Source organism: Papio anubis, chromosome 18 (assembly GCF_008728515.1).
Source record: "Papio anubis isolate 15944 chromosome 18, Panubis1.0, whole genome shotgun sequence".
Lineage (NCBI taxonomy): Eukaryota > Metazoa > Chordata > Mammalia > Primates > Cercopithecidae > Papio > Papio anubis.
In genome coordinates this window covers 14,893,315-14,907,778 of record NC_044993.1, presented here as the reverse complement: position 1 = coordinate 14,907,778, position 14,464 = coordinate 14,893,315, and the positions used below count along the sequence as shown (strand labels likewise).

At 42.6% G+C, this 14,464-nt stretch overlaps 1 long non-coding RNA gene across 1 annotated transcript; it reads left to right on the top strand.

Annotated features, from left to right (window-relative positions):
• Nucleotides 1-45: 45 nt before the first annotated feature.
• Nucleotides 46-3,050, top strand: LOC110742060. Its single transcript, XR_002519308.2, has 2 exons — nucleotides 46-1,454; nucleotides 2,361-3,050. It is a non-coding gene; the product is annotated as an uncharacterized LOC110742060 (long non-coding RNA).
• Nucleotides 3,051-14,464: the final 11,414 nt, after the last annotated feature.

Sequence of the window (14,464 nt, the reverse complement as noted above, 5' to 3'; positions counted from 1 at the left end):
CGCCTAGCTAATTTGTTTGTATTTTTAGTAGAGATGGGGTTTCACCATGTTAGCCAGGATGGTCTCGATCTCCTGACCTTGTGATCCGCCTGCCTCGGCCTCCCAAAGTGCAGGGATTACAGGCGTGAGCCACCTCGCCTGGCCTTGATTTCTGATTCTTAAGTTCAGCCGTTCCCTGTCAATCACAAATCATGTATTGGAAATTATAAATGGCAACCAAAAACTGGCTTTTAAAAAATATTTTTGGATATTATTAACGTGCTGTCACTATATATGAATTTGAGTGACTTTCTGAACAGATTTATCCAGAATATCCGTAGCCCAATAAGCTTTTGTCTAAGTTATCTTACCTACTCACAAAGGAGGGGAAAACATTTTCATATGCTGCTTTTAGAAATGTAAATTGTAACAGCCTCCTTGGAAAATATTGTGACTCTGTTTTAACATTAATATACTCTTCAACCTAGGAATCTCCTGGGAATCTATCCCTAAGGAAAAAAAAGTGCCAGTACTTAAGATTATATGTTTACCAATGTATATTGTATTTTTTGGTAAGGACCGAAAGAAAAAAGACCATCAGTAAGGGAATGGATGAATAAATTGTGGTAAAAACATACCATGACTGATGGTATTTCCTTGAAAAGAATGTATGGGAACAAACTCCAAACTCCTCTAGGTCAAATGAGGAAAGCAAGAGGTGAGAGAGAGAGTGTATGTGTGTGTGTAGCAGTTTTTATAAAATAAAGATAAACCCATATATATGTGTGTCTTTGTATATGATTTTATGGGCCTGGTGAACAGAATTCCTTCCATTTTTAACCTGTGGACCTCACCAGCTGTATCAGTGAGCGCTCTAGCAGTAAACTGAATTAGCCCCATATGAAAGGGTAACTTGGAAAATGAGAGAAGGATTAAGGGAACAAACAACGGATGGTAAGGAATCCAGAGACCAGCAGTGCCAGGAAGCTGTTGTCTCCATTTGGACAAAAGGAAGAAATGGTGTTGCAGAGCCCAGTGAGAGCCAAAAATGTTGTAAGGTCTCTTTCCTGTAAGAGATAGGAAAAATACAGAATAAAAAGGAAGAGAGTCTCTTAAGTGGATGTCGAAGCTCTAAAAAGATGCAGCTACTGTGAGAAACACAGAACTGTCAGGAAAGGGAGGGCCGGGGGGAGGGGGGATAGGGGGATGAGCCTCAGCTCTTTATTGCTTCCTCCTTAAGATACCTCCTCGACTGAACCTGATCAGAAGCCCGGATGATGCTGCCCTCCTGGGATAAAGCAGGGTAGAAGGATGGAAGATGGACTAAGAGAGCAAACAGCACAACCAGCAAATCTCCCATCTCAGTTTCAGCCTTGCTGGTCCGACTGTAATGAGGCTTTCCCAGAAGGACCCTTCTTCCTCTATGGTCATTCTAAGTGGCAGCTAATTGTCTCATGCCTCTTACGCATTTAGAGGTAAGATGACTCTGAAACCCAATAAAAATTCGGGAGTTGTCACAGGGTTAATATTTTAAGCCATAAAGCTAGATGAGATTACCTAGGAAAAAAGTATAAAGAATGTCAAGGACTGAGCCCCAAGCACTCAATCCCAGTTATTTGCTGGGCAGGAACTGGCAAAGGAAACTGAGAAGGAACCAGCAGGGTTAGGGTGAAAACCAGGAGAGGGTGGTATCTGAAGCCAAGAGAAAAACTATTTTGAAGTAGAAGAGTGGCCACAATATCAAACACTAATCATTTTTATGAAGTTGGATATATACTGAGATTAACCATCAGTGAGGTCATTTTGATAAGAACAGTTACAAAGGAGTGGTCAGGGTAAATCAAGGAGGATTCAAGATCGAATTGGAAACGGGAACTGTGAATAAGGGGCAAAGCGTTAAGGACTGAAAAGTCTGAGATTTTGTCCTACTTGTAAGGTAACAAGCTACCAGTTTTCACAGATGCTGGCAGAAGACCTTGTGTTGACCTAGAATACACAATTCGCTGGGTGGAGTTACAGGAGAGGAGCTCCAAGTTTAGGAAGCCTGAATCTTAAACAGTGGTCTAGAAGTAACTCTGTCAAACCTTTGTCTGCAAAGAAGACACACTGGATGCTAAGCCATTGCTCTGGAGAGCGTATTACCTATCTAAGGCTATTCATTCATCCTGAAAACAGCCTGTAACAAAAGCCATCACCATCTGTACTTGTAAGATAGGCGGAAACATGGAAAACCCATGGAGAATTGTCTCCCAACACAGAGAAATGGATGGGTAACTGAAGAGATGGGGGCTTTTGAGGATTTGGGTGTTTTAAAATATTAGAAATTCTAGGATAAATTTATATACTCACGGGAATGACAAGTAGAAAAATTGACACTCTAGGAAAGGAGGAGGAGAATGGACCAGAGCAGAGTCTGAGCAGGTGAAGACAGCGGGATCCAGGGTGCCAGGGAAGAGGTCAGACACTGGAGCACCAACCAGGAGGAAGGCAGAGTGTGGACACAGAAGATGCGAGAGCTTGTGAGTGTTCTTGTCTGATTTGCATTTGCTCTGTTAAACTGAAAACATGGTTATTAGCTCAGAGTGAGGATGGTGGAGGTGGTTTGAGAGGTTTGGGGGATAGGGAAGAGTGAAAAAAATTAAGGAAATGTACGATACACTAAAGGCCCACTTGAGGTTAGTGGTCATGAGTTTAACATCAATTATCAAGGTTGTATGTTTTGTTCCAGCCACATTCAGCAGAGTTGGATTTAGCCTGGATTGACTGGTGTGAAATGTATGAACCATGGGACTTAAGCTGATGAGGTGAAGAGTCACAGCTTCAGGGAGGGAAATCAGAGTGAGGGATATCAGCAAGATGGCAGAATAGGACTTTCCAGCACTTGACTCCCTGCAGAAACATCAGTTTGAATAGCTTTCCATGCACAAATTTACCTTCACAAGAGCTAAAGAAACGAAGTAAGAGATCACAGCACCTGAGTATAGGATAGAAATAAAGGATGCGGCCAGGCATGGTGGCTCATGCCTGTAATCCCAGCACTTTGGGAGGCTGAGGTGGGTGGATCACCTGGGGTCAGGAATTCAAGACCAGCCTGGCCAACGTGGCAAAACCCCATCTCTACCAAAACTACACAAATTAGCCAGGCATGGTAGTATATGCCTATAATCCCAGCTACTAGAGGGGCTGAGGCAGGAGGATTGTTTGAACCTGGGAGGCTGAGGTTGCAGTGAGCTAAGATTGTGCCACTGCACTCCAGCCTGGGCAACAGAGCGAGACTCCGTCTCAAAAACAAACAAAAGATGCATTGAAGAGGGCAGGAAGGACAGTGTTACGTTATTTTTGTTACCTCTTTCCCAACCCCGGGCACCACTGTGTAAACAGAGATAACGCCCCCATACAGGGGAAAGAGAAGGAAGTGGACACTGGACTTTGGCTCCATCCCTAGCACCAGCTCACCTGGGTAAAACTCAGTGCTGGGCAGGCCCCCGTTGCCCTAGACCCCAGGCCACTCACTACCCACAGAGTGAATTTCCAGGCCCACCCTGCCATAAGGTTGAATCCCATAGCCCCAGGCCAGCAGAGCAGACTTGGTCTGCTCACCTCACCTCCAGATCAACCTCAGTGGGTCAGACTCACCCCACCTTCAGGCCTGGTCCCACAGTCTGGGGTTCCAGGCCATCCCCAGGCCTGCAGATGCAAGGCTTCAGGACTGTCCTGGGTCCTAGACCATTCCCGAGCCAGGTCAGCACCCCTGGCCTCAGGCTCCAGGCTGGCCCCTGCCTCACCTCAGTCTACAGGGGCTGACATGGTGCCAAGGCCTGCCCAGATCTACCCTGGCACACTGTACACAGCCTGGGGCCTACCCCAGCACCATGTAAACCCCCATGGAACCAGGCTTCAGGCCAACCCAAGAGGATACAGGTTCCAGGTTTACCTTCAAGAACCCAAGTTCCAGGGTTATCCCCATGTACCCAGTCAACAGGTCCACCCCAGTAGATCCAAGCTTCAGGCCCAGTTCTATAGACCCAAGCACCAGGTCTGGCCATCTGCTGATGCAGGTACCAGGCCAGCCTGGCTGAGGACTCCAGCAGCAAGCCCACTTGCAGATCACACCAGATCGGCTCTCCAGAATCTCGACCGGCTGACTGGTGAAGAGCTTTCCCAGACAAAGCCAGCTGGCAGACTGGAATACTTATTCCCTATTTCTTCAAATGCCCAGACATTAACACACTACAGCGATCAAGGACAATCAGGGAAATATGACCCTCTAAAAAAGGAACAAACACACCAGTAATTGACCTTAAAGAAATTTAGAAGATTTGGGTGATGTATGAGCTGCCTGAAAATTCAAAATAATTATTTTAAGGAAGCTCAGCATATTAAATTTTCTTATCTAAGAAAATAGAGAAACAGTTTGATTAAATCAAGAAAATGACCAACATTAGAAACTTAACATAAATTATAAAAATAAATTCTGAAGTTAAATAATACAATTAATGACATGAAAAATGCAATAGCAGCAACAACAGAAGGGATCAAGCAGAAGAAAGAATCTGAGCTCAAAGACATTTTATTTGAAAATATCCAGTCAGAGGAGAACAGAGAATGAATGAAAAGACTTGGGATTTATGGAATAGCATCAAAAGAACAAATGTTTGACTCTCAGAAGTTCAAGAAGGAAAGAGAGACAAAAGGGCAGGAAGGTTACTTAAATAATAGGGCCAGAGTGGGGGTGGTTCATGCCTGTAATCCCAACACTTTGGGAGGCCACGGCAGGATCACTTGAGCCCAAGAGTTCAAGACCAGTCTGAGAAATACAGTGAAACCCCCATCTCTAGAAAAATACAAAAATTTAGCCTGATGTGGTGGTGTGAGCCTGTAGTCTCAGCTACTTGGGAGCCTGAAGTGAGAGAATCCCTTGAGCCCAGGAGGTTGAGGATGCAGTGAGCCATGATCATGCCACTGTACTTCAGCCTGGGTGACAGAATGAAACTGTCTAAAAAAAAAAAAAAAAAAAAAAAATCAACAAATAATAGCTATAAAATTTTAAGGGATACACACTATAAAAAGATGTAAATTGTGACATTAAAAACATAAAATGTGGGAAGGGGTAAACATGTAGTTTGGTTTACAATCAAAGTTGTTATCTACCTAAAATAGCCTGTGATAACTACATTTTCTGTAAGCCTCATGCTAACCACAAAGCAAAAATCTATAGTAGATATATAAAAGATTTTAAAAAAGAAACCAAAGCATACCACAAAAGAAAATCACCTAATTACAAGACAGCAAAAGAGAAAGAAAGGAACGAAGCATCTAGGAAAGAAGCAGTTAACCAAATGGCAGTAGTAGGTCCTTGGCTAACAGTAATTATCTTAAATATAAATGGATTAGGCCGGGCACAGTGGCTCACACCTGTAATCCCAGCACTTTGGGAGGCCGAGGTGGGTGGATCATGAGGTCAGGATATCGAGACCATCCTGGCTAACATGGTGAAACCTGTTTCCACGAAAAATACAAAAAAATTAGCTGGACGTCGTGGCGGGCGCCTGTAGTCCCAGCTACTCGGGAAGGTGAGGCAGGAGAATGGCACGAACCGAGGGGGCAGAGCTTGCAGTGAGTGGAGATCGTACCACTACACTCCAGCCTGGGCAACAGAGCAAGACTCCGTCTCAAAAAATAATGATAACAAATTATATATAAATGATGGATTATTCATATAAATTGATTAAATTCCTTGGTTAAGAGTGGCTGAGTAAAATTTTTTAAAGACCCATTTATATGTTGCCTATAAAACTCACTTCACCTTTAAGGTCATATATATACTGAAAGTGAAAGGATGGAAAAAATATTCCATGGAAATGGAAACCAAAGGAGTAGGGGTAGCTATACTTAAATCAGATAAACTAGATTTTAAGTCAAAAATTGTGACACAAAGGTCATTATAAGATAAAGGTGTCAATTTATCAAGAAGATATACCTCTAAATTTATATACATTCAACATCTGAGCACCTAAATATGTAAAGCAAATAATAGATCTGAAGGGAGAGATAGACTGTAATATAATATCAATATGAGACTTCAGTACCCCACTTTCAGCAACAGAGAGATGATCCAGACAGAATCAGTAAGGAGATGTAAACTACAGCTTAAACCAAATGAACCTAACAGACATGCACAGAATTTCCATCCAAAAGCAGCAGCATGCACATTCTTCTCGAGCATATAAGGAACTTCTCTAGGCTAGGGTGTACATTAGGCCACAAAACAAATCTTAAATGTAAGAAGATTATAATTATATCAAGTATTTTTTTCCTACCACAATAGTATAAAATTAGAAATCAATACAGGAAGAATTTTGAAAAATACACAAATATGTGGAAATTAAACAACATGCTCCTAATCAATAGATCAGAGAAGAAATTTAAAAACATCTTGAAACAAATGAAAACAAACACAACATACCAAAATTTATGGGATTTGTGCAGTGAGCTGAGATCGCACCACTGCACTCCAGCCTGGGCAACAGAGGGAGACTGCATCTCAAAAAAAAAAAAAAAAAAAAAAATTATGGGATTCACTAAAAGCAATTCTAAGACATGTTTATAACAATAAATGCCTATATCAAAAGAGAGCAAATAATATTACACCTCAAAGAACTAGAGAAAGAACAAAGCCCAAAGTTAGAAGAAAATATCAGAACAGAAATAAATTATTCATAGATTTATTCATTCATTTCTTAGAGAAAGATGGCAGGAAAAAACCTTAAGAATTGTTTAAGATAAAATTGGGAAACTTTTAGGTAGAATAAGAAAAAAGACGACTCAAAATCTGAAGTGAAAGAGGAAATGTTACAACTGATACCACAGAAATACACAGGATAAGAATACCATGCACAATTATACATCAACAAATTAAAGAACCTAGAAGAAATGGATAAATTCCTAAACACATACAAACTACCAACACTGAATCATGAAGAAACAGAAAAACCAATAATGGGCTGGGCATGGTGACTCACACCTGCAATTCCAGCACTTTGGGAGGCCGAGGTGGATCACTTGAGGTCGGGAGTTTGAGACCCGCCTGGGCAACATGGTGAAACCCCATCACTACTAAAAGTACAAAAATTAGCCGGCCGTGGTGGCGCATGCCTGTAATCCTCACTACTCGAGAGGCTGAGGCAGGAGAATTGCTTGAACCCAGGAGGCAGAGGTTGCAGTGACTTGAGATTGCGCCACTGCACTCCAGCCTGGACAGTAGAGTGAGACTCGGGGGCAGGGGGGTGGGGAAAGCTAGACACAGTGGCTCATGCCTGTAATCTTACCACTTTGGGAGGCTGAGGCAGGCAAATTACCCGAGTTCAGGAGTTCGAGACCAACCTGGCCAATGTGACGAAACCCTGTCTCTACCAAAAATACAAAAATTAGCTGGGCATGGTTACGGGCACCTGTAATCCCAGCTGCTTCGGAGGCTTAGACGGGGAGAATCACTTCAACCTGGGAGGCAGAGGTTGGGGTGAGCCAAGATTGTGCCATTGCACTCCAGCCTAGGTGACAGAATGAGACTCCATCTCAACAACAACAACAACAAACCCAATAAGAGGCTCGATTAAAGAAAAGTCCATCAAAGAAAAGCACAGGACTTAATGGTGTCATTACTGAGTTCTGCTTAACATTTTAAGAACTAATACCAGTTCTACTCAAATTCATCCAAAAAAATTGGAAAATAGGGAGCACCTTCAAACTTATTTTATGAAACCAGCATTACCCTGATACCAAAGCCAGACAAGGGCACTGCAAGAAAAAAAAAATTATAGGCCAATATCCCTGATGAACATAGATGCAAAAATCAACAAAATACATGCAAAATCAACAAAATACCAGCAAACCAAATTCAACAGCACATTGAAAGACAGTTCACTATGTTCAAGTGGGATCTATCCCAGGGATGTAAGGATGTTTCAACATACACAAGTCTATAAATGTTATCTACCACATTCACAGTATGAAGGACAAAATCTATTTTGATCACCTTAATAGATGCAGAAAAAGCATTTGACAAAACTCAACATCTTTTCATAATAAAAACTCTCACAATAGGTATAGAAGGAATGTACCTCAGCACAAGGCAGGCCGTATATGACAAGCTCACAGCTAACATATTTAATAGTGAAAAGTTGAAAGCTTTTTATCTGGCTGGGCGCAGTGGTTCACACCTGTAATCCCAGCCCCTTGGGAGGCCGAGGCAGGCTGATCACTTGAGGTTAAGAGTTTGAGACCAGCCTGGCCAACATGGCGAAACCCTCTGTCTACTAAAAATACAAAAATTAGCTGGGTGTGGTGGTACAGCCCTGTAATTCCAGCTACTCGGGAGGCTGAGGCAGGAGAATTGCTTGAACCTGGGAGGCAGAGGTTGCAGTGAGCCGAGATTACACCACTGCACTCCAGCCTGGGCAACAGAGTGAGACTCTGTCTCAAAAAAAAGAAGAAAAAGAAAAGAAAAAGGGAAAGCTTTTCATCTACTTTCATGAACAAGACAAGAATGTTCACTCTCACCATTTCTACTCAACATAGTATTGGAAGTCCTAGCCAGAACAGTTAGGCAAGAGAAAGAAATGAGGCTTCCAGATGGGAAAGAAAGAAGGTAAATTATCCATGTTTGCAGATGCTATGATCTCATATAGAAAACAGAGTCCACCAGAAAACTTTTAGGACTAATGAATGAATAAAGTTGCAGGATACAAAAATCAGCATACAAAAATCAGTAGTGTTGGCCGGGCGCGGTGGCTCAAGCCTGTAATCCCAGCACTTTGGGAGGCCGAGACGGGCGGATCACGAGGTCAGGAGATCGAGACCATCCTGGTTAATATGGTGAAACCCCGTCTCTACTAAAAAGTATAAAAAAACTAGCCGGGCAAGGTGGCGGGCGCCTGTGGTCCCAGCTACTTGGGAGGCTGAGGCAGGAGAATGGCGTGAACCCGGGAGGCGGAGCTTGCAGTGAGCCGAGATTGCGCCACTGCACTCCAGCCTGGGCGACAGAGCAAGACTCCGTCTCAAAAAAAAAAAAAAAAAAAAAAGAACTACCTGAGACTGGGCAATTTATGAAAAAAAGGTGTAATTGACTCACAGTTCCACAAGCTTAACAAGAAGCTTGACTGGGAAGCCTCAGGAAACTTAACCATCATGGAAGGCAAAGGGGAAGCAAGCAGCTTCTTCACATGGTGACCAGATAGCATGCTAGCAAAGGGGGAAGTTTACATTTGTAAACCGTAGATCTCATGAGAACTCACTATCAGGAGAGCAGCAAGGGAGAAATCCACCCCCATGATCCAGTCACCTCCCACCAAGCCCCTCCTCCAATTCGACATGACATTTGGGTGGGGACACAAATCCAAACCATATCACTACCTGAATTCAAACTACACTACAAAGGTATAGTAACCAAACAATATATTAGTATCAAAACAGACACATAGACCAACAAAACAGAATAGAGTTCCGAGAAATAAATCCACGCATTTACAGTCAACTGATTTTTGACAAAGGTGCCAAGAATACATAATGGGCAAAGGACAATCTCTTCAATAAATGCTGGACATTCACATATAAAATAATTAAATACAGAAAAATAAACCAAAGACTTAAATGTAAGACCTGAAACTGTAAAACTACTAGAAGAAAGCAGGGATCCGTGACATTGATCTGGTCAATGAATTTTTTTTTTTTTAATCTAACTTCAAAAGCACAGGCAACAAAATCAACAACAGACAAATGAGATTACATCCAACTAAAAAGCTCCTGCACAGCAAAGGAAACAATCAACAGAGTGAAAAGATAGCCTTTGGAATGGGGAGAATTATTTGCAAATCATAGTCTGATAAGGGATATCTAAAATACAGGGAACTCAGACAAGTCAATAGCAAGAAAACAAATACCCCAAGTAAAGAGCAAAGGACCTAAATAAACACTTCTCAAAAAGAAGACATACATGTGCCTAACAGATATATGAAAAAATGCTCAGTGTCACGAATTATCAGGGAAATGCAGATTAAAACTACAATGAGGTATCATCTCACACCTTGTTAGAATGGCTGTTAGCAAAACGATGAATAAAAGTGTTTGTGGGCCAGGTGCAGTGGCTCACACCTATAATCCCAGTAGTTTGGGAGGCCGAGGCAGGTGGATCACCTGAGGTCAGGAGTTCGAGACCAGCCTAACATCGTGAAACCCCGTTTCTACTAAAAATATAAAAAATTAGCCGGGTGTGGTGCCCTGCACCTCCTGTAATCCCAGCTGTCAGGAAGCTGAGGCAGGAGAATCGCTTGAAGCCGGGAGGCGGAGGTTGCAGTGAGCCAAGATCACGGCATTGCTCTCCAGCTAGGACAACAAGAGCAAGACTCCGTGTCAAAAAAAAAAAAAAAAAAAAAAAAAAAAGTGTGTGTGATGATGTGGAGAAAAGAACTCTCACAAAGTTGATGAGAATGTAAATTAGTACAGCCATTATGGAAAATAGCATGGAGGCTCCTGAATAACTTAAATAGAACTACCATGTTATCCAGCAATTCCACTACTGGGTATCTGTCCAAAGGAAATGAAGTTAGTGTGTCAGAGAGATATCTGCACTCCCATGCTCACTGCAGCATTATTCACAATAGCCAAGGTATGAAGTCAACCTAAGTATCCATCAGTGGATGAATGGATAAAGATGACGTGGTCTACATACACAATGGAATACTACTGAGCTTTAAAGAAGGAAACTCTAGCCAGGCGCAGTGGCTTATGCCAGTAACCCCAGCACTTTGGAAGGCTGAGTCAGGGAGATTGCTGAAGTCCAGGAGTTCGAGACCAGCCTGGCCAACATGATGAAACCCTTTCTCAAAAAAAAAAAGAAAAAAGCAAACAAAAAAATTAGCCAGGCACAGTGGCACGTGCCTGTAGTCCTAGCTACTTGGGAGACTGAGGCAGCAAGATCATTTGAGCTTTGGATACAAAGTTGCAGCAAGCCAAGATTGCACCATTATACTCCAGCCTAAGTGATAGAGCAAGACCCTGTTTCAAAAAATAAAGAAGGAAGCTTATTTGTAACATAGATGAACCCTGGAGGACTTTATGCTAAGTGAAATAAGCCTGGCATGGAAAGACAAATACCACATGATCTCACTTATATGTGGAATCTAAAAAAGTTGAACTCATAGAAGCAGAGAACAGAATAGTGATTACCAGGGGTTAGGAGTGTGGGAGGGGATAAGAGATGTTAGTGAAAAGATACAGAATTTCAGTTCAATAGGAGGAATAAATTTAAGAGATCTATTAAGAGATGGGGTCTCACTACATTGCCCAGGCTGGTCTCAAACTCCTGGGCTCAAACAGTTCTCCCATCTCAGCCTCCCAAGTAGCTGGGACTACAGGTTGTATCACTGTGCCTGACTGTAATGTATTCTTGAAAAATCACCGAGAGTAGATTTTAAATATTCACACCACAAAAATACATGTAATACAAATGCAAATTAGTGTGATTTAGTCATTCTACAATGTATACATTTGTAAACATCATGTTGTATACAATAAACATTTTTTTTTTTTTTTTTAAAGACAGTCTTGCCCTGTCACCCTGGCCGGAGTGCAGTGGTGCAATCTCGGCTCACTGCAACCTCTGCCTCCCAGGTTCAAGCGATTCTCTTGCCTCAGCCTCCCAAGTAGCTGGAACTACAAGCGTGCTCCACCGTGCTTGGCTAATTTTTGTATTTTTAGTAGAGATGGGATTTCACCTTGTTGACCAAGCTGGTCTGGAACTCCTGATCTGCGGTGATCCACCTGCCTTGGCCTTCCAAAGTGCTGCGATTACAGGCATGAGCCACCACAACTGGCCCCAATAAACATAATTTTGGAAGTGAGTTTTTAAAAGTTAATTAAAAACAAATCTAAAGAACTTGAGGGGATAAAGGAACGTGGAAAGTGGTAGAGTGAAAAGATTGTATGTTTCCATGGGGTAGGATTGTTAGGGTACTAAAAATCTGGTTGAGTGTGGAATGCATGAAACAGATTACAAACAGGTTGCTATTACTAGTGCAGGAAACAGATTACGAACAGGTTGCTATTACTAGTGCATGAAACAGATTACGAACAGGTTGCTATTACTAGTAACAAGATAAATATGTTTGAGAATAACTGGCTGGAGGGAGGAATACAGGCTCATTGGAAAAGTGGAGATCAAGGAACTGAAAAGCCAAGTATTAAATCTACATAAACATTAAAATTATCAAAAATTCAGATGGTAGTGTTAGAGTGGGAACTAAAATTTAAGAGATCCAGGGATCAGAAGATGACTGCTTTAAGTATTAGGTGGTATAGTCTGATGGCCTGAGCGTCCATGCCAAGGGGTTTCAGAGAAGATGAAAGGAGAATGGTCTTTCTCCTTTCAGCCAGGACATCTTCCCCTCCCAGGCCAAGTGGTAAGGGTGAAGTAGAAAAGTTTAGGGAATGTTCGTTAATACACAGGGAATTCTGGCCAGGCGCGGTGGCTCACGCCTGTAATCCCAGCACTTTGGGAGGCTGAGGCTGGTGGATCAGTTGAGGTCAGGAGTTCGAGAGCAGCCTGACCAAACAGTGAAACCCCGTCTCTACTTAAAAAAATATAAAAATTAGTCAGGAGTGGTGGTACATGCTTGTAGCCCCAGCTACTCGGGAGGCTGAGGCAGGAGAATCACTTGAAACCGGGAGGCAGAGGCTACAACGACCTGAGATCACGCCACTGCACTCCAGCCTGGGCAACAGAGCAAGACTCCATCTTTTTTTTTTTTTTTTTTTTTTTGAGACAGTCTCGCTGTCACCCACGCTGGAGTGCAGTGGTGCAATTTCGGCTCACTGCAACCTCCGCCTCCTGGGTTCAAGCGATTCCTCTGCCTCAGCCTCTCAAGTAGCCGGGACTACAGGCACGCACCACCACGTCCGGCTAATTTTTGTGTTTTTAGTAGAGACGGGGTTTCACCATATTGTTCATCCTGGTCTCTAACTCCTGACCTCGTGATCCACCCACCTCGGCCTCCCTGAGTGCTGAGATTGCAGATGCGAGCCACCGCACCCAGCCCAAGACTCCATCTCAAAAAAAAAAAAAAAGAAAAAGATATAGGGAATTCTGCTTGTAACCTGTGGAAAGTTTCAGAGGGCAGAGGAAGATCTCTAGAAGTTGGGGAAAAGCAAAAGATGGAATCACAAAGGGATATAAGTAGAGGAAGTTTAGAGTGGCGTCAGGCAGGGGGTGACCCAGAAATCCTGAGCCTCTTATAACTGAGCAAATAAGGACAAAAGCTTTAATGAGATCAGACCCGATAGTCTCAGAAAATGGTGGAGAAGGTGGAGTCTTGGGAGGAGAGAAAGGTAGGCATCTTGCCAAGAACACCCCGAGTTCTGGGCCCTTCTTCACTCCTGCTAATAGAAATGTGGAAGCCTGGGGAGGTGGGTCTGACTTGGAGCACTTGAGGCTTCTTCTTGATCCTTGCTACGAGGTCATACGAGGAATATTTGAACACCATATGGTTCCTTGCATATGGTAGATACCATAGAGCTTGTAAGAGTGAAAGTAGTCAGACTAATTGTGTTGACCTGGAAAAATGTTTGATAGAGTTTTAAAAACAAGTTGCCAAAAATGTGTGTACACACACACCGACAGTTGGCTTTCTGTATCCATGGATTCTGCATCTGAGGATTCAGCCAACCTTGGGTTGATCTGAGGATTCAGCCAACCTTGGGATGAATATTCAGGGAACAAAGAAAAAAATTGTTTGTTGCGTCTGTATTGAATATGCACAGACCTTTTGTCATTATTCCCTAAATAATATAATGACTGTATAATGTTTACATTGTATTAGGTATTATAAGGACTAGGGATGATTTAAGGCATACAAGAGGATGTGCGTAGGTCACAAATACTGTGCCATTTTCTATCAGGGACACTTTAGCTTCTGGATTTTGGTATCTGCAGGAGGTCCTGGAACCAATTCCTTGTGGATTATCAAGGGACACATACACGTGTATATGCATACACAGGGGGAGAAATGAGAGGGAGGAAGGAAGATGTGACAACATACAATCGGCAAATCTAGACGAAGAGTGTATGGATGTTCATTATGTAGTCTCCTCTGTAGAAAATTCTAATTTTCTAATTTTGAAAATGTGGAAGAATGTTACAAGATATTATGTATAGCTTTTTTATTTTTTTATTTTATTTTTTATTTTTTATTTTTTATTTTTTTTTGGGGGGGGGGACAGAGTCTGGCTCTGTCGCCCCGGCTGGAGTGCAGTGGCCGGATCTCAGCTCACTGCAAGCTCCGCCTCCCGGGTTTACGCCATTCTCCTGCCTCAGCCTCCCGAGTAGCTGGGACTACAGGTGCCCGCCACCTCGCCCGGCTAGTTTTTTTTTTTTTGCATTTTTTAGTAGAGATGGGGTTTCACCGTGTTTGCCAGGATGGTCTCGATCTCCTGA